This window comes from Xenopus tropicalis, chromosome 9 (genome assembly GCF_000004195.4).
Source record: "Xenopus tropicalis strain Nigerian chromosome 9, UCB_Xtro_10.0, whole genome shotgun sequence".
Taxonomy (NCBI): Eukaryota; Metazoa; Chordata; class Amphibia; order Anura; family Pipidae; genus Xenopus; species Xenopus tropicalis.
Genome location: NC_030685.2, coordinates 79,195,483 through 79,217,352, shown reverse-complemented (window position 1 = coordinate 79,217,352; position 21,870 = coordinate 79,195,483). Strand labels below are relative to the sequence as shown.

At 40.8% G+C, this 21,870-nt stretch overlaps 1 protein-coding gene across 1 annotated transcript in view; it reads left to right on the top strand.

Moving 5' to 3' along the window:
* Positions 1-21,870, top strand: part of arhgap15 (Rho GTPase activating protein 15) — a 396,561-nt gene that overhangs the window by 168,759 nt on the left and 205,932 nt on the right. The gene's annotated exons all lie outside the window — the stretch shown is intronic.

Here is a 21,870-nt window from a genome sequence, read left to right as displayed (position 1 = left end):
CGCATTCCAAAAGCTTGCTGTTGTTAAGAAGCGAGCAGGTTTTTTGCTTAATGATTCTATCCAGCGCCTCATACTGTTTTGTTTGAATATATGCAATCATCTCTTGACTTGTATGTACGATGCTGTGCATTAATTTGTAATGAAAATAAATAGATTGTAAATGAAACATTCATTTCAGCTACAGTTTAAAAAAAAAAAAAATCCCTTGCATACTGTATATTAATGTATTCATTACGGGTTCCAGCTTCAAGTGATGTTTAAGCCAAACTTTTGCTGTGTTGAACTGAAAAAGATAAACTGTGTATTGGAAATTGTATTTCTGAACCGGGGAACATTTTTTTTTTTCCCAGTATTTGTTATGACAGAGGAGGGAAATAGCAATAGAATGCTAAATGTAGATCAATTCAAAAAAAGGTTGAACCAAGGTAAAAATATTGAAATTTGTGGGGCCACGTGTTTTACCAAATTAAGGTTTGGGCAAATTAATTCACACAAATCAGAACACCATTTTATAGGAGCACATATAGACTACATGTGAAATCAACACTAATGCACATGTAGAGAATGGTCTATTCCCTGTTTGTACGTTGATGCTGTGCTCCCTCACGAACCAAGTGCCATTGAGATATAAAGGTATGGGACCCCTCATCCGGAAACCCATTATCCAGAAAGTTCCGAATTATGGAAAGCCCGTCTCCCATAGACTCCATTTTAATCTAATTAATCAGAATTTTAAAACTGGTGATTTCCTTTTTCTCTGTAATAATAAAACAGTACCTGTACTTGATCCCAACTAAGATATAATTATCCCCTTATTGGGGCAGAACAATCCTATTGGGTTTATTTAATGGTTAAATGATTCCCTTTTCTCTGTAATAATAAAACAGTACCTGTACTTGATCCCAACTAAGATATAATTACCCCTTATTGGGGGCAGAACAGCCCTATTGGGTTTATTTAATGGTTAAATGATTCCCTTTTCTCTGTAATAATAAAACAGTACCTGTACTTGATCCCAACTAAGATATAATTACCCCTTATTGGGGGCAGAACAGCCCTATTGGGTTTATTTAATGGTTAAATGATTCCCTTTTCTCTGTAATAATAAAACAGTACCTGTACTTGATCCCAACTAAGATATAATTACCCCTTATTGGGGGCAGAACAGCCCTATTGGGTTTATTTAATGGTTAAATGATTCCCTTTTCTCTGTAATAATAAAACAGTACCTGTACTTGATCCCAACTAAGATATAATTACCCCTTATTGGGGGCAGAACAGCCCTATTGGGTTTATTTAATGGTTAAATGATTCCCTTTTCTCTGTAATAATAAAACAGTACCTGTACTTGATCCCAACTAAGATATAATTACCCCTTATTGGGGGCAGAACAGCCCTATTGGGTTTATTTCATGGTTAAATGATTCCCTTTTCTCTCTAATAATAAAACAGTACCTGTACTTGATCCCAACTAAGATATAATTACCCCTTATTGGGGCAGAACAGCCCTATTGGGTTTATTTAATGGTTAAATGATTCCCTTTTCTCTGTAATAATAAAACAGTACCTGTACTTGATCCCAACTAAGATATAATTACCCCTTATTGGGGGCAGAACAGCCCTATTGGGTTTATTTAATGGTTAAATGATTCCCTTTTCTCTGTAATAATAAAACAGTACCTGTACTTGATCCCAACTAAGATATAATTAATCCTTATTGGATGCAAAACAATTCCATTGGGTTTAAATAATGTTTTATTGATTTTTTTAGTAAATTTAAGGTATGAAGATCCAAATTAAGGAAAGACCCCTTATCCGGAATACCCTTGGTCCCGAGCATTCTGGATAATGGGTCCTATACCTGTATATGTATAACAACTTTACCCCATACTGTAAGTAAGTAATAAGAGCAAGGATGATTATTTAATTTGAAGAGAACTGGAGTAGAGCAGGAAGTGCTCAACAGATCCAATACATTAAAAATTTATTTAGATTAATTGAAAAATGAGCTATCCCAAGTAACATCAACCCATTTGCAGATTGTAGTACAAACACTGTGATCTTCATTACAACCTTTTAGTGTGGTCATTTGGAAAAAAAAAGTCTACTCCAAAGACGTCCAAGAAGACTCTCTACTTTTTTGTACTTCACAGGTCTAAGATGCCTATATATTAAAGGAAAACTATACCCCCAGAATAAAAATTCCACCAATAAATAGCTTTTATCATATTAAGTGGCATAATAATGAATCTTACCAAACTGGAAGATATATATCAGTTAATATTGCCCATTTACATCCTTTCCCTTGAGCCGCCATTTAGTGATGGTCTGTGTGCTCCCTCAGAGATCAGCTGACAGGAAGTAATGCAGCTCTAACAGGAAGTAGAGTGGAAGTAAAAGACAGGAAATTGTCCATCAATTGGCTGATGTGACTTAGCATGTATGTGTGCTCTTGGCAGTGTCGGACTGGCCTATCAGGATACCAGGAAAACTCCCGGTGGGCCCAGGTGTCAGTGGGCCTCCCTGCTCCTGATCATTTGGCCTGTTTCATGGTCATTCCCTATTTCTGAATGGGAAGGAAGAGGAGAAATAGATGGAAGAATAGATGCTAGCATGTAAATAAAAGAGACTAGGAGAATAAAGAGGTTGGGCGAGGAAAGGAGGAAAAATAGTTTGGAGAGTGGGCCTAGGGTCTAAGGTTTCTGGTGGGCCCCTGGGGTCCCAGTCCCACACTGGCTCTTGGTTTGTATGTGTGCACCATAAATAGAACGATAGCAGAGGGTGGCCTTTAGTACTATATCCAATGCACATAATGCTAAAAAAAAAGTTACATTTTTAAAAAAAAAAATATTGATTTAGATAAAGCAGGTCCTTATGTAGGAGTTATGTTATGCAATATATTTTTATAGAGATCTACATTGTAAGTATTCTGCCCTTCCATATGTATTTACTGTAGAATACCTCTTTACTCTCTCTCTCTCTATATATATATATTTATGAAAAAAATATTCTAGTAGAAATTGTTTTGGATGAATCGATGAACCTTCAAGTTCTTCAAAATGCTATAATGGTGTGGGTGCTACAACCATCTCTAGTGGCAGTGAATTTCATATTGTTCCGGCTGATATTAACAGCCACTTACACTCACTACATCTACATTGAATTCTGTATACCTTGCTTCAACTGCACCCTTAGTCACGGATAAGGATTTGTTGACCTGTGTTTTTTTTGTTTTTTTTTTAAATACTTATGGCTTCCTTTCTTGTTCTATAGAACTATTGTGGTGCTTAAATAGCTTTACATCCAGTATTATTATTATTATCAACTTTTATTTATAAAGCGCCAACATGTTCCGCAGCGCTGTACAATAAGTGGGTTTCATACTTTGGACATACAGAGTAACATATAAAGCAACCAATAACCGATACAAGAGGTGAAGAGAGCCCTGCCCAAAAGAGCTTACAATCTACAAGGAGAAAGGGTTGAGACACAAGGGGGCAGATGGGGAATGGGAAAAATTTGGATAGGGAACGAAAATTCTGAAGATCGCAAATATCACGAAAATGCTTATGAAAAAATTGTATTAGTCACGATAATATCGTATTGGCGATCTGAAAGTCCCGTAATTTTCGTACCGAACAGCGACAAAACCAATCTGATTTTTTCGCGCTAAAAATACAAAAAAGGCACGCAAGGTACGAAAAAGTTGCGGAATATACGGTTGGACCGATCGAACGAACGAACGAACGAACAAACGAACGCTCGGAGCGTTTGTGGATAAGCAAATGTGCCCCAAGGTGTGGGAATGGGTATATTCAAAAATAGGCTTGAATTGTTCAGAATTAAGGTCCCCATACATGAGGTGATTTCACTCGTTGTGCGACGAACAATTATATCGACAAACGATCGTATGGCGATCCGGTTTCCATACGATATGCCATCCACGGGCACCGATAATTTGCAAAAGATTTCATCGTATCATCATCCTAAAATACGTATGATCGTACATCTACGTACGATCCAATGTCGTGGCGGAAGCGGTATTTATTTATTTATGTTCGTTGACTTCCGCTGCTGGCAATCATGACATGCGCAGAGAACAATCGTTCAAAGACAAATGTCTGACACTCACACCAACTGGCAGATTTTATCGTTAAACGACTAAAATTTTTAAACCTGGCCGATCGATTTTGGGGACGATAATGTCGGGTCGATTAGTGGGCCGACGATCGTTCGAACACCATCAACTATACGATAACTTAATCGTTCGGGAATCGGTCGTTTGACAGTAAAAAATTGGCCCGTGTATGGGGGCCTTTAGGCTCAGAAGACGTCTTTGTTAGTCCTTGGTTTCTATGCACCTTCGCCCAATCACATATGGGACTCAAGGTGAGTAGGGATGTAGCGAACCTCAAAACAAAAGTCTGCGAACGCGTTCGCGAACTTACGCCAAAAAGTGTGAATATTCGCGAACTTTGCAAACCCCATAGACTTCAATGGGAAGGCGAACTTTAAAACCTAGAAAAGCCATTTCTGGCCAGAAAACTGATTTTAAAGTTGTTTAAAGGGTGCCACGACCTGGACAGTGGCATGCAGCAGGGGGATCAAGGGCAAAAATTTCTCTGAAAAATACTTTGTTGACACAGTGTTGCGTAAAACCGCAAAGGCAGCTGGCAGACCTAGCGGAAATACGCGGCATTTTTTGCTATTTCGCACTATTAGCACCATGGAAACGGGATTTGCTGAAAAACGCCATGTGTGGCTTGTGCGACATTTTTAAACGCAGCGGAAAAACGCCACGCGAACCCAAATTGCGAACATACGTGAAAAGTTCGCGAACTTGCGAACACCCGATGTTCGCGTGAATTAGTTCGCCGGCGAACAGTTTGCTACATCTCTAAAGGTGAGCTCTTCCCAACGCTCTATAGAGTGCCGATTTATTCTGCTTTCCCTGGAATCGCAGTGCTTTTTTTTTTGTACAATCTCATTAATTAGAGCCTCATCTAAACCCAGCACTGGCAGGTGTAGGATTACAATGCAGGACAGCAGATTTTTCCAAACATGAGTTCGAACCCCGAATGGGAAATATTCAGATAGGAAACGAAAATTTCTGAAGATAGCAAATATCACGAAAATGCTTACGAAAAAATCGTATTAGTCATGATAATATCGTATTGGTGATCCGAAAGTCCCGAAATGATTGTAAACAGTGGCAAAACCAATCCGATTTTTTCACGCCGGCGAACTAATTCCCGCGAACCTCGGGTGTTCGCAAGTTCGCAAACTTTTCACGTATGTTCGCAATTTGGGTTTGCGTGGCGTTTTTCCGCTGCGTTTTTTCTCGGCCTAAAAACGTCGCACAAGCCACAACAAAAATACTTTGTTGACACAGTGTTGGTGAAAAACGCCATGTGTGGCTTGTGCGACGTTTTTAGGCCGAGAAAAAACGCAGCGGAAAAACGCCACGCGAACATACGTGAAAAGTTTGCGAACTTGCAAACACCCGAGGTTCGCGTGAATTAGTTCGCCGGCGAACAGTTTGCTACATCTCTAAAGGTGAGCTCTTCCCAACGCTCTATAGAGTGCCGATTTATTCTGCTTTCCCTGGAATCGCAGTGCTTTTTTTTTTTTACAATCTCATTAATTAGAGCCTCATCTAAACCCAGCACTGGCAGGTGTAGGATTACAATGCAGGACAGCAGATTTTTCCAAACACGAGTTCGAACCCCGAATGGGAAATATTCGGATAGGAAACGAAAATTTCTGAAGATAGCAAATATCACGAAAATGCTTACGAAAAAATCGTATTAGTCATGATAATATCGTATTGGTGATCCGAAAGTCCCGAAATGATTGTAAACAGTGGCAAAACCAATCCGATTTTTTCACGCTAAAAACACAACAAAGTCCGAACGAACGAACGAACGAACACTCGGAGCGTTTGTGGATAAGCAAATGTGCCCCAAGGTGTGGGAATGGGTATATTCAAAAATAGGCTTGAATTGTTCAGAATTAGGCTAATGCCACACGAGGCGTAGGGCTGAAATTTTCGGCAAGCGGATAAACGCTTTTGCCGAAAATTCAGCCCTACGCCTCCTACTTGTGCCTGCACCCGAATGAATGGGATACGCTCGGGTGCAGGCACATGTAGCCTATATACTCATGAAAATGCGAGACTTTGCATTCTCTCGCGTTTTCATGCATATATCGGCTACATGTGCCTGCACCCGAGCGTATCCCATTCATTCGGGTGCAGGCACAAGTAGCAGGCGTAGGGCTGATTTTTCGGCAAGCGTTTTTCCGCTTGCCGAAAAAATCAGCCCTACGCCGCGTGTGGCATCAGCCTTAGGCTCAGAAGACGTCTTTGTTAGTCCTCGGTTTTCATGCACCTTCGCCCAATCACATGGGACTCAAGGTGAGCTCTTCCCAACGCTCTATAGAGTGCCGATTTATTCTGCTTTCCCCGGAATCGCAGTGCTTTTTTTTTTACAATCTCATTAATTAGAGCCTCATCTAAACCCAGCACTGGCAGGTGTAGGATTACAATGCAGGACAGCATGTGAACAAAAATACATCTGTGGGCTTTAAGTCTGTTCTAGTCTCAGAATAAAAACACCATCTTCTCTTTCACCGCACCGCTTTAGGATTCCCAGGGAAAAAAAAACAAAAAAGAAAGAAAGGGGGGGAAAAAAAAACATCATAATATGCAATAGAGGGCTGATTCCTTTTAAACAAGATGTTATTTGAGATGCTGATTAACTTTTGGGAACAATTCTCTATAAATTTCATGTCTATCAAAAATTGACAAACGACATGCAAAATCCTGGATCAAATGCAAATACGTCTGTGCCGAGTAAAAGTTAGCAGGTGTTCTAATTAGTACAAGAAGACAAGGAACCATTTTTGAATGCATTTTTAATGTTCATAATTGGGTAGAAAACAGCGACTGTTGCACAAAGATTTTTTTTTTTGTTTTCCAGGTGGCATTAGTTAAAGATTTATTAATACAAAATGTATATGAATATTAGCAATCTGTAGAGAAACCTGCTTTTTCCGCAAATGATTGACTGTAATGAGGGTTGGGGTGCTAATAATACGTACAGGCGGCTATTCATTATTGCACTCCAGACTCACGTCGTTACTTTAAATTGAATGTCTTTGGAGCGGCATCGGGCTTACTTGGTATTTCAGCTGTGTTGGGAAAAAAACAGTATTAGGAAAAAAAAATAAAAATGTTTCAGTTACAAAAAACAGAATAAAAGTAACAACCAAAAATAGAACATAAGAAAATTTGAAAATGTCAAAGATAATTTACCTTTCTACCTCTCTATATGGACTTCCTTTATGGCACCTTCCTCATTTGTACAGGTATGGGATCCCTTATCTGGAAACCCATTATCCAGAAAGCTTCAAATTACAGAAAGCCTGTCTCCCATAGACTCCATTTTAATCAAATAATTCAGAATTTTAAAATTGTACAGTACCTGTACTTGATCCCAACTAAGATATAATTACCCCTTATTGGGGCAGAACAGCCCTATTGGGTTTATTTAATGGTTAAATGATTCCCTTTTCTCTGTAGTAATAAACAATACCTGTACTTGATCCCAACTAAGATATAATTACCCCTTATTGGGGGCAGAACAGTCCTATTGGGTTTATTTAATGGTTAAATGATTCCCTTTTCTCTGTAATAATAAAACAGTACCTGTACTTGATCCCAACTAAGATATAATTACCCCTTATTGGGGCAGAACAGCCCTATTGGGTTTATTTAATGGTTAAATGATTCCCTTTTCTCTGTAATAATAAAACAGTACCTGTACTTGATCCCAACTAAGATATAATTACCCCTTATTGGGGCAGAACAGCCCTATGGGTTTATTTAATGGTTAAATGATTCCCTTTTCTCTGTAATAATAAAACAGTACCTGTACTTGATCCCAACTAAGATATAATTACCCCTTATTGGGGGCAGAACAGTCCTATTGGGTTTATTTAATGGTTAAATGATTCCCTTTTCTCTGTAATAATAAAACAGTACCTGTACTTGATCCCAACTAAGATATAATTACCCCTTATTGGGGCAGAACAGCCCTATGGGTTTATTTAATGGTTAAATGATTCCCTTTTCTCTGTAATAATAAAACAGTACCTGTACTTGATCCCAACTAAGATATAATTACCCCTTATTGGGGGCAGAACAGCCCTATTGGGTTTATTTAATGGTTAAATGATTCCCTTTTTCTCTGTAATAATAAAACAGTACCTGTACTTGATCCCAACTAAGATATAATTACCCCTTATTGGGGCAGAACAGCCCTATTGGGTTTATTTAATGGTTAAATGATTCCCTTTTCTCTGTAATAATAAAACAGTACCTGTACTTGATCCGAACTCTATCGAAAAAGGCAGAATACCGAATCGAATCCTGGATTCGGTGCATCCCTACTATTTAGATGTTAATGATTTTATAGTTTCCAGAAACCCTGAATAAACTCATTTCCACGAATGATAGTCATTTATCAAACTGAACTGAAAAAGGAAAAAAAAATCATGGAAAAGTCCCGAAAATCGGGACATTTTCGCAAACTGCAACTTTTTCATATTGTTGCTCAAAAGCCAGCATTAAAAGAACCTAAAAGCCTCTAAAGCCACAAAGCAAAGAAAGATCTTCCTGTTGTAAAAGGGACACCTGACTTCTACATGATCTCCACGGTTTTTAGGGGCGTATTTTAGCATTCGGAATTGTTGCTGTTTTGTCGCATAACAAATCATGACAAAATCAAGTTTTTGGTTACAGTCCAACCCCCAAAAATGCCCCCCCATAAACTGGGAATTGGCCCCACATAAATTATAGTATCACTACCACTACTCCTCTGTAAATATGTTTTATAACTACATTGCCTATTTACTTAAAAAAAAATCATGAGTACGGCAGTGAGAGCACAATGTGGCAAAGCACCTCAGTGTAAGTTGTCTGTTAAAACAAAGCAGTGACTTTTCCCCCAATACATTTCTAGTGGGGAGAATTCTCTAGAGCAGTGATCCCCAACCAGTGGCTCAGGGCAACATGTTGCTCCCCAACCCCTTGGATGTTGCTCTCAGTGCCCCCAAACCAGGGAGTTATTTTTGAATTCCTGACTTTGGGGCAAACAGAGCCTCCTGTAGGCTGCCAGTCAACATAGGGGCTACCAAATAGCCAATCACAGCCCTTATTTGGCACCCCAAGAAAATGTTTTATGCTTGTGTTACTCCCCAACTCTTTTTACATTTGAATGTGGCTTATACGTTAAAAAAAAAGGTTGGGGATTTATGCCATAAATAGAGAATTTATGCCATAAATAAAAGTTGTAGCTGGAATATAAGCATGGAGGGTTGATAATGAGGTGCAAAAATGGCTGCTCTATCTTTATAATAGAAGCTCAAATACTTAAACCTAGGGAAATTCTTCTTGGCTACATTTCTTTCTTCTGTTTTCGGTAAATTGGCAAATATTTTTCACAGTGAAGAAAAGACGTCAAAAGTGCTCAGACTTGAGCTAAGGAGAGCTCTTTATATCTTTTCCACCTTAACGTTGAACATATTGTATTGCCAAAATGGCTATGGAGAGCAATGTTTTTTCAGTCTGACATGTGTAGAATATACGTCTTGATCTTTATGATAGATGGAGCAAATGTATATGAGCGCCAATCCAAATAAACACGGTTCCCTGGTGTCCTTTTATCCTGAGAGCTTCTGCAGAGTTCTATCACTGTCTAATGGTGGAACCCATAATAAAACTCTGCTCCAAAGCAAACACACTTTTCCCAGTTTCCTCACCAGATGAAGGCTATGTTGTGTGACGGAGAGACAAATGCTAGCAAATATTATGGAAACGTGGAATATAAAGTATTGACAATGAGCAAAATTTCTAAAATAACAAGTAAACATTTTTTGAAAAAAAAAAGTGCACCTAATAATCCGTAATTTGAAATAATGTACTAAGCACTGATGCTGGCATAATGGAGGGTGTGTTTGTTCCAAATTGTTTTCCAAATTCTTTCTTCTTATTATTATCTATTATGTATATAGAAACACCATGTTTATGTAGTGCTTTACATGGACTGTGCACAGGGTCAGACTGGGCTGGGACAAAAAACCCGGTGGGCCCTGTTGGCCCAGAACTGATCCCTGTTGGGTGCTCCAGGGCCCGCAGGTCCCCCTCTTCCGATGCGCCTAAGTATGCGTGCTTGGGGGAGGGTGGGGGATGTTGTGGGGACCACGACAGGGGTCCATTGGGGGGGTTTGGGGCCCCTGCGGAGGGGAGCTACACATGAGCCACTGGTAGGAGATCACTGCTCTAAGGTCACATTCCCACACAATGCACTCAATCCAATATCATCATAAACCAATTCACTTGTATATGCCCATAGAAACCAATCAGCAAGTAGATTTGAACAGTCACCTACACATAAAAAAACAAAAGCAAAGACCTGATTGGTTGCTATGGGCATCATCTCCGGTGATGTTGGCTTACACACTATAATAGATATGCCCCTTAATCTGTTGACCTTTCTGTCTCTCTCTACCTATATGTAGGGATTATGTATGACTGCAACACCATCTATCTATCTATCTATCTATCTATCTATCTATCATCTATCTATCTATCATCTATCTATCTATCTATCATCTATCTATCTATCATCTATCTATCTGACTGTCTGTCTGTCTGTCTATCTATCTATCTATCTATCTATCATCTATCTATCTATATATCATCAATCTATCTATCTGACTGTCTGTCTATCTATCTATCTATCATCTATCTATCTATCTATCTATCTATCTATCTATCTATCTATCTATCTATCTATCATCTATCATCTATCTATCTATCTATCTTCTATCTATCTATCTATCTATCTATCTATCTATATTCTATCTATCAATCTATCTATCTATCTATCAATCTATCAATCTATCTATCTATCTATCATCCATCTATCTATCTATCTATCATCTATATATCAATCTATCTATCTATCTATCTATCTATCTATCTATCTATCAATCTATCTATCTATCTGACTGTCTGTCTGTCTGTCTATCTATCTATCTATCTATCATCTATCTGTCTATCTATCTATCTATCATCTATCTATCTATCATCTATCTATTATCTATCTATCTATCTATCTATCTATCTATCTATCTATCTATCTATCTATCTATCTGTCTATCTTTCTATAATCTATCTATCCATCTTTCCAGTGCATGTTATGTATATAATCTGATTGGATCCTAGTTGATTGGAACTACCATCCCGATGACATTATTTTGAACATCCCTAATTGCTTTGTTGGAAGAGCCGCATCTATTTGTTTATTTAAATCTATGCAGGTGGGTGACATTTGCAAATGAAGAACAAAGGTATAAATTGTAAATGTATCAGCAATCAGCCAGCTGGTAACGAAGCGCAATTAGAGACAATTAGGCTTTATGATAGGTATTGTCCTGTGCGTTATGAGAAATCTATGACACCGTGGAATGTTCCATTGTGCAGGATTCTATTCGAGGTCGCAGGTCAGGGCGGTACCACGTCGGAGGGGTTGTCGTGTCTGTGCCATACATTCATTGCAATGTCGAGTGGCTGTGAGTGTGAGAGATTATATGGCCGCCGGTAGCTGTGGGCAGGCAATTCAGCGGCAGTTATTTGCTCAGTGACATAGTTTGCCGCACCATAGGTATTTATGACACTACCAGTTAAGCTGCGGCGCTATTAATTGAAAGAGAAGCAACGTTGGCCAACTTATCCTGGGTGCCCACTAGCCTTTTAAATTGTATAATAGGTTTTTTTGACATCCAACTGAAAAATCACAGAAAACATGCGGTGAAAACCTTGATTTAACATCTCATTAACATTTAATTGGAAAAAAAGACATCTCTAAACTAATAGGGAGAGCTGAAACACTTACAAATGCGCCAGATCGGGAAATTCATCCCTCTGCTTCCAACCGGTGCCCGATACTAACTGAGCCGCATCGATAAACATTAATATGGGTTTTGTAAGCGCCAGGACAATTCCTAATAGGAAATTAATTGATAATATGTTTTATGTTACTGGTGAAAGAGATGTTTATCGTACAAATCCGCCTTGTGCCTTGTATGTACCACATGTAGCGGGATAAGAAACATAGGGACATCTCTATAGGTCTTTTGGCACTTAAGGTCCCCATACACGGGCCGATAGAAGCTGCCGATATCAGTCTCTTGGACCGACTCGGCAGCTTATCGGCCCATGTAGGGGCAGAAACGATCGGACTGGCCGACCAATATCTGGCCTGAAATTAGCCAGATATCGATCGGGCAAGTTAGAAAATTCCGTCGGATCGGGGACCGCATCGGCTCGTTGATGCGATCCCCGAACCGACTGCCCCATTGCCACTTGCAGAATTTGATCGTTTGGCCCCAGGGCCAAACGATCGAATTCCCCGACATGCCTCCCCGATATCGCCACCCGTAGGTGGGGATATCGGGTGAAGATCCGCTCGCTTGGCAACATCGCCAAGCGAGCGGATCTGCCCGTGTATGGCCACCTTTACACAGTGTGACCAGAGCCGGGACAAACTGGCCAACCCGGCTGCACTCCAATGCACACTCCGACATGGGCAGCGAGGAACAAAGGCCCAGACTAGTGGTAGGTAGTGATGAGCGAATTTTTTTCACCAGGCCTGGATTCGTAGCGAATTTCCACATTTCGCCATTGGCCAATAGTTTCACGGAACTTCTGTGAAATTTTGGGGCAGAAAAATTAGTCGTGGCCGGGCCAAAAAAGGTCGTAGTCGCGTCAAATTGGGCATGGGCGCGTCAAATTGGGTGTGGACTTGATGAAATTGGGTGCAGTCATGTAAAAAAAAAAACGCAGGCAACAAAAAATAGACGCAGGCGACAAAAAAGATGCAGGCGACAAAATAAAATTGTGCGACAAAAGCGTTTGGAGAATTTTTAGGTGTTTTTGCAAATTTTCTTGCCGTTTCGCAAATTTTATGGCAAAGCGTAATGGGACAGATTCGCTCATCACCAGTGGTAGGTTGCGATGAGTGAATATGTCCCTTTTCACTTTGCTGAAAAATTCATGGAATTGCTGAGAAATCTGTAAAACGGTAAAAACGGAGACCACAACATTTTTGATGCTACCATGACTTATTTAATGCAACTTATTTGACACGACTATGACTTTTTTGTCTCAACGGCGACATTTTTTTCTTATTCGCCGAATTTTAGTTTTTAGTTTTTGCAGCAGCTTTGGCAAAAAAATCATCAATGGTAATATGTGGACATTCGCAGCGAATACAAAAAAATTGCTTATCTCTAGTGGTAGGCAAAGGAAAAGGTACGTGCTTAGCGCTCCCCCTCCCCTATGAATGTGCCCTAGGCACGTGCCCCTTCTGCCTACCCCTAGTTCTGGCCCTGAGCATGACACAGACACAGGCCTATCAGGCAACACAGTGTTGGACTGGCCCACCAGAATATCAGGAAAACTCCTGGTGGGCCCAGGTGTCAGTGGGACCTCTTGTTTCTAACTATTTGCTGTAGTTGGACTGGTCCATCGGGATACCTAACTCCAGGTGGCCTGCTTCATGGTCATTCTCTATTCCTGTAAGAGAACAAAGAGATAATAAAGGATAAGGATAATAAAGAGATTAAATGAGCAAAGGAGGAATAATAGTTTAGAGAGTGGGGTCATGGTCCAAGGTTTTCTGGTGGGCCCCTGGCATTTCAGTCTGGTCCTGGGGCAACAAACCACTCTGAAAGGCTTTCCACTGACACCAATAGGAGTCGCAGCTGGAAAGCCCTTTGCATCACTTTGAATTTGTGTGAACTTCCCTCTAACAGGCAACTTTGCGCGACTTTGAATTACCTAGGGCTTTCCAACGGCTTCTCCTATTATTGCTGGTGGAAAGACTTTTCAGAGTGGATTGTTGTTCAAGATAGCAGAGATCTATCACGGGCAAATCAACCACTCCGTCGGTTCTTAAGGTCCCCATACATGGGCCGATTCTAGCTGCCGATATCGGCCCCTTAGACTCATTCGGCAGCTAATCGGCCTGTGTATGGACACTACCGACGGGCGTGAAATCGACCAGATCTTGATCGAGCAGGTTAAAAAATCTAGTCGGATCGGGGACCACATCAGCTCATTGATGCGGTCCCTGGACTGACTTTGCCTATACCCGTAGTTACCCATCTGGATTCTCCCGATATCACCCACCCGTAGGTGAGGGATATCGGGAGAAGATCTGCTCACTTGGCGACATCACCAAGCGAGCGGATCTGAAGTTCTGTGGGCACCTTTACACTTAAGCTGGTCATACACGTACCAATTCCGATCTTTCCGAAGATCGTTCCCACACTCCACTAACGTTCAGGGCTAAATTGTCAGATATGGAGGTAGAAACAATAGAAATTCTACCCCCACCTGCTGATTTATCCCTGAACATAGATTTTGCTTGGACACCTTCAATGGCAGCCGATTTTAATCTTTTAAACGAGATGAGTCGGCCGATATCCGCAGCCTTCTACAATATTGGTCGCCTGTTCGATCCGCCATACACGCACCGAATATTGCACGAAACTACGTTTCTTACTATAATATTGGTGTGTGTAGAGCTGGCTTTATAGTTAGACCAGTCACTGGCATTCCTGCAGCCGTCTAATCTAATAAAACATTTCAGACATGAGAGATAGATAATGCTATGTGTCTTTTGAGATGTTTCCTCTCGTTACGACTGAGAGCCCCAAAAGCAAGGAGAGTCAGTCTCATAGCTAACAGGACCTATCTCTCATTTGAGTATAAAAAATGAAAAACAATAAAAAAATGAAAAAAATACCCTGCTACACGTAATATTTGAAACCAGTGGAAACTATGAACAGCATGTGTTATAATTGTTAAAAGCCATAATAACTAAGAACAAAATGAACTAAAACTGCAGAAGAGAACCTTTATGTATGCATTGATGTCGTTAAGCCATTCTATATAACAGCCTATCCGTGCCATTGTATTGACTGATTGCTAAGTGCTCGGTGATTGATGTACAAAGGTTAGTAAGTGCGGTGTTCCTTTAAATGAAACAGAATGCAAATTCCTTCATACTTGGAACGCCATTATATAAGAGCGGCTAGCTGCACCCAAATAATTAGCCGCGATTCTTTTTAACGTCCATGAGACCATAACAAGGACTTCATTCTGCAAAATAAGCCTCTCGCCTCTTGGGATACCGAGCAGATGTCTACCAAGTGCATTTTTAACACTCGTGTCATTGAGCTAAAAAAACAGCGTTCATTATACCATGGCAGAACATGCGTGCGTTTCTTTGGAAGGTTTATTCTCAGCGTCTCAGTGAGAGTCTGGCGGAGAAAATATAAAAATCACTGGGATTGTTGTTTTTTTTTTTTTGCCATTTATGGAACATGTAATTTCAATATAATAATAATAATATTTAATATGGAGGGTTATATCCATGACAATAACAAATGTCCAGTAGGAGATATCCTGTTCTTATAGTCCATACATCATCATTAAACATCAATCTAAATACATTTATTCTTATGTAAGGCACCTGACCAGTTTGATAGCCAATCAGGCTGCAGGTTTCACTGATAACAGTTTCCCTTTAGTAGAAAAGACACCTTAAGTATTCATTCTGGAGGTATAGTTTTCCTTTAATAGCAGCAAGTAGTAATGCAGGTTGCCATTTACTGGCTGGATTAATACTGGCTAGATATTGGTTATAAGGTTTCATTTTATGGTTAGTTTGAGTAAGGCTAGGAAATGGAATGGTCCAATGTTGGAGTTTTCTGGACAATGGATTTCCAGATAGCAGATCTTTATAGTGAATTCATATGGAAGAAAGTAATTTTAGTAATTTTAGAGTTAGAACGTAAGGGTTACGCTTTCATTTCTTCTTTATACATCGGTTATGGTATGGAGAGAGGCAAAAGGATGGGGGTAGTTAGAAGGGTTATTGCCTGCTCTTCTCTTACCCTATTGACCACAGTGACTGTAGCCCTAGATAGGTGCCTAATACATAGAGACAGAGACAAGGGAAAGGGATTGGAAGGGTTAACACCTGATCTCTAGCCCCGGATACAATATGTGCAGCTGTTTCATTGGGATTGGGCAGGGGAGGAGTACTTTATTGTAACTAATTCTGTAAAAGTCATCCAGTTAGTGATGTGCAGGTCAGGAAAACTCAACCCACTTTTAAATGGTACCTGACCCTAACCTGCAAAATGTTACCATTATAGGACCAGCCAGGATCGGACTGGTGCAGCCCCCCCACCGTGCACCCCTACTCCCCCCCCCCCGCAGGGGCCCCCCGTCCGACATCGCTGGCCAAGGTAAGCGGCAACAGGGTCAGGTCTGGGCCACTGGGGCCCACCAGGTATTTTCCCAGTGTCCCGGCGGCCCAGTCCAACCCTGGGACCAACACCTGTATCTTTGCACTCTTTACGGTACTTCTGCTCGCACCTTAGGTTCCATGACAGGGAAACTTCGGGAGCAGAGTAAGAGAGAACAGAGTAAGAGAGAACTTACCCAGTCTGACCCACACCCAACCCTGCGGTGGTCGCCCAAATTTCAAACCTACCTGTCTGACTTAAGGGGAAACCTATGGGTCCTGTGGGTTGTCCACCCAATTTAGGCCTACCAGCCCTGACCAGACAGCAATAATATAAACCAAAATAACATTAGTTTTGATTATACAGAGATTCTGAATATCTTCTGCCCTGGATGAACATTTTTTGAGATACTATTCAGTACCTGCTCCTTACAGTTTTGCCAAGAAAGGAAACTGTGTGACCCGGACTCCATTGGATCCCACTGACACAGAGCCATCAAAACATCTGTGAAATCTAGTGTTTATCCCCATGCCCCATAGTTGTTTGCTAAATATAAAAATCAGGCAGATAATAGCTGGAAGTTACCAACACCTCAGCTGCGTTAGTGCGCACCCTCCATAAAAGCCCAAGTGCCTCTCGGTGACAAATCCAATAGAGACAGGACTACTTGTCCCCGATGGCTCTGATTTAATAAAAGGCCACTGGCTTCTCTGTGTTACAGTGAATGGTGACATTGTAAAAGCGCTGGTGGCAGTCTCAAGGGTCATTTGTGGTGCCAGTGAGTGCATCATAAATATCCCCCATTATGTCTCTGCACTCGCATGTCTCAGGAACAAAACGACACTGAGCCGTAATCAGTAATGTGTCTGATAAGGAGACAACTGTGCCTTGCAGCTGTCCAGCTCGTAACAAGTGCCGCTCATCTGCTGAGGCATTCTGGGAACTGTAGTCCTCTAATAGGAGACGGAGATTAGAGAGCCCTGCTGTTAAAAAAAAGCAAAAGTACCAAGCCAATTAATCTAATGATTTTCCCTCATGAATACAGCACAACCTGCATCTGGCAACTTTGTATTCATGAGGGGTGGTAGGCGGTATATAGGTGTTGCCACTCCTGCCCTCTATATGTCCCCTAACTTGCAGTCAATGGTTATCACTAGGGATGCTTCAAGTCCCGGATTCGGTTTGGAATTCGGGCCAAATCCAGCCTTTTTTTGAAGTATTCGGTTTCAGCTGAATCTGCAGTCCGGGCTGAACGGAATCTGAATCCTAATTAGCATTAATTAAATGGTAGGGGGGGGGGGAATTGGGCTGCGCGTGCCAATTTTTGACCCTTCCCTAAGGGTAGTAATTAGGATTCGGATTCGGTTCAGGATTCGGCAGAATCTGTCGGGGTGGGTTTGGGGGTTCAGTCGAACCCAAAAAAGTGGGTTCAGTGCATCCCTAGTTAGCACTGCTGCCTTTCAGCTCTAGGGGCTCAGCTTTGATAGAGCACAATCTGCAAGTAATTTATATGGGGCCCAATGGGCTGGAGGGCAATGTATGGAAGCAGCGTATGAGGGTGCTAGGAGGGCAGTCCCCCCCACCTCAGTTGTCTCCTAGTGAAGGACCCATTTGGGGTCTGATTGGTCAGGGGTGCATTGGGTATCAGGAAATTGGTTGCCGGCACCAGAAGCAAACTCACTAGTTTCTGGCAGGCAAGGGACCAGGGCACAGCAGCAGGAGTGGCTTGATTCTGAGCCACAGGGGTAATTAAAACAGGCAGTTTGCAAGGTGTAGTTGTAAATGGTAGGCCCTGGGGTTCTGGGGGAGGTGCATAACTTTAGATAGGGACTTTGGTTGGACACAGGTATCAGGCCTGAGCTCAGTATCAGTTATCTAGGAGATTTAATTGAGTTGGTTACTGCTGTTTAATGTTGTAGTACAAACGGTGATGTTACAATAAGTTATTATATATATATATATATATATATATATATATATATATATAAACACTTCTGCCTTTTCTTCCCAACCTGTTGTCAGGTTTTGTGTGTATGGGGTAAGTTTGGGGAAGGGGTGGGTACTCCCCAGTTCATAAGTACTCCCCTTTACTATATGCTATTCTAAATTGCAGAAAGACCCCCTTCTCCCAGCTCCCCATCCATTCCAGATAATAGATCCCATACGTAAGTATGGATAAGAGCACTAAAAAAAAAACCCAAAACAATTCTATGTTGTTAGATTTATTACAATGCATTAAGATCTTGGAAAAGCATCCTGCAAGGTTACCACTTTAAATGAGAGCTCTTGACAACACCAGGCCTTTCCTTCGTTGTCTAGATTGCCCTTATGCATTCATAACTGTTACAAATGCACGCTTATGTCTGAACGTGCCTTAAGTGCAAGCTGTACGGCGAGGAGCTTTCAAAAACGATTTAAGCAAAGCAGGGCCTTATCCAAATGAAAGGTGGCACTTGTGTGATTTCCTATATACATGCAGATTTGTCTTCCTTAGAGTTTGGCGAGCTCCAACGCCGCGTTCCGTGTAAGCAAAGTCTGATTCGGATATTTGTGCCTTTTCCCTGTTTGCGCCTATTCCTAGCCGTAGATCATTTCTAAGCCTGTGATCATAAATTGTTCCATCACCGGAGAGACTCAAAGCTAACATTCCTCGCTGATGTTTTCTCCCCAAGGGGTGTTGAAAATTTGATAGCAGAAAGTGCAAATATGCTTTAGTAATCCATTCCAAGAAATCATTTATCGGAAAGCCAAAAGAGTCAATATATACAGTAAAAGTGAGCGAAGAACGTACACAGGGAAAAAAAAAGAAAAAAGAAAGAAAAAAAAAATGCCAGTCGCAGACTTAGCAAGAGCTTTGTGCAAATCACTGCTACGGAGGGATACAGAGTTAATTACCACTGGAAATTAAGAAGTGGAGGCTTTCAAACTGCAGAGAGCAGTAGCAGTCTTTTGAAAGCTCCGTTGTCTAGCGGCTGTGGAGATGAGAATGACGGCTAAAAAAAAAAAAAAGGGCTTGGAAAGCGCTGAACAAAAATCATACACTTTTTTTTTTTTTTTAGTATTAATCCTTCAGAGTTAATTGTCCTCAATTGCCTATATTAACCCCTTGGCTTTCATTAGACTCCGACACAAGTTGCTATGAACTAAAGGGGAGTTGTAGTATAAGAGCCCAGGCAATCGGTTGTGTCGGATCTACAAAAGCCATCGTTCTTCGCTGGAGTTATACTTCTGCAACAGTTAGCTGGCATTCCATAGTTATGTCAGACTTAAGTATATTTGTTATGGGATGTTGACGAAATGAATTAGAGCTTATTTTGTATTCTGTACACTGCAATATGTATTTTTTGAGCTGCATCACATGTCAGTACAGGTATCGGACCCCTTATCTGGAAACCCGTTATCCAGAAAGCTCCGAATTACGGAAAGCCCGTCTCCCATAGACTCCATTATAAGCAAATAATTCAGAATTTTAAAACTGATTTCCTTTTTTTATGTAGAAATAAAACAGTACCTGTACTTGATCCCAACTAAGATATAATTACCCCTTATTGGGGGCAGAACAGCCCTATTGGGTTTATTTAATGGTTAAATGATTCCCTTTTCTCTGTAATAATAAAACAGTACCTGTACTTGATCCCAACTAAGATATAATTACCCCTTATTGGGGGCAGAACAGTCCTATTGGGTTTATTTAATGGTTAAATGATTCCCTTTTCTCTGTAATAATAAAACAGTACCTGTACTTTGATCCCAACTAAGATATAATTACCCCTTATTGGGGGCAGAACAGTCCTATTGGGTTAATTTCATGGTTAAATGATTCCCTTTTCTCTGTAATAATAAAACAGTACCTGTACTTGATCCTAACTAAGATATAATTACCCCTTATTGGGGCAGAACAGCCCTATTGGGTTTATTTAATGGTTAAATGATTCCCTTTTCTCTCTAATAATAAAACAGTACCTGTACTTTGATCCCAACTAAGATATAAATAATCCTTATTGGATGCAAAACAATCCTATTGGATTTAATTAATGTTTTATTAATCTTTTAGTAGACTTAAGGTATGGAGATCCAAATTATGGAAAGACCCCTTATCCGGAATACCCTTGGTCCCGAGCATTCTGGATAATGGATCCTATACCTGTATTACCTTGGCATCCTTGGCCACAGGGACCATCCATAAATGGTGTCCAGGATCCATAAATTAAGCGCAGTAGTTAGCATTGATGCCATGCAGAACTGAGGTGCTCCGTGTGACTGTACAAGAGTAGCAGAGAGTCTTTGCAACAGTTAGCTGGCATTCCATAATTATGTCAGACTTAAGTATATTTATTATGGGATGTTGACGAAATGAATTAGAGCTTATTTTGTATTCTGTACACTGCAATAAGTATTTTTTTAGCCGCATCACATGTCAGTATTACCATGGCATCCTTGGCCATGGGGGCCATCCATAAATGGTGTCCAGGATCCATATTAAGCACAGTAAATAGCATTGATGCCATGCAGAACTGATGTGCTCCATTTGACTGTACAAGAGTAGCAGAGAGTCTTTGCAACAGTTAAAAAGCCTCATATCCCTCCAGTGCATAAACACAAGGCATTATCAGTGATATCTAAACAATGGACCCAGTTGCAGCTGGAGATGGAACTTCTCCAGTAGTTTATTATTCCAGTTACTTTATTAAAATAGTGTTTAACTACATTTTATTGTGTTGCTTAAATGAGCCAAGGGGTCTCCAAAACCCACCAGGCCATGCTTCCAGCACTGCCCAATCTGCCTGACCTGCCCAATGCAATAGTGTGCCTCCTAGTGCTTTTTTATGGAGCACTTATGCCCTCCTCTATACTGCGTTCTGCACAAAATTAAGTTAATTAATTCTTGCACTTTGGATGCTTGGCTTGGGTTTGCTAATGAGCTCTCTTCTCTCTGACTGGACTCCGGTCTGTCCCCCCTTAAAGGTGAGGCTGTATACACCTACATCAGGGATCCCCAACCTTTCTTACTCGTGAGCCACAGTCAAATGTAAAAAGACTTGGAGAGCAACACAAGCACCATAAAAGTTCATGGAGGTGCCAAATAAGGGCTGTGATTGGCTATTAGGCAGCCTCTATGCACCCTATCAGCTTACAGGGGCTTTATTTGGTAGGAAATCTTGTTTTTATTCAACCAAAACTTGCCCCCAAGTCAGGAATTCAAAAATAACTCCCTGGTTTGGGGGCACTGAGAGCAACATCCAAGGGGTTGGGGAGCAACATGTTGCCCCTGAACCACTGGTTGGGGATCACTGCCCTACATAGTCAATGGGGTTGTACTCCAGAAATACTTATAGATCCAAATAAGCCAGATGTCAAAAATACACAGAGATGTCCCTGTGTTAAATAATAAGATAGTTGACATAATGCTAAAAGCAGGATTCCTATTGTTGATTGGATCATCTGTTGGGCCACCTACTTTGGGGTGCAAAGGAGAGTTTATAT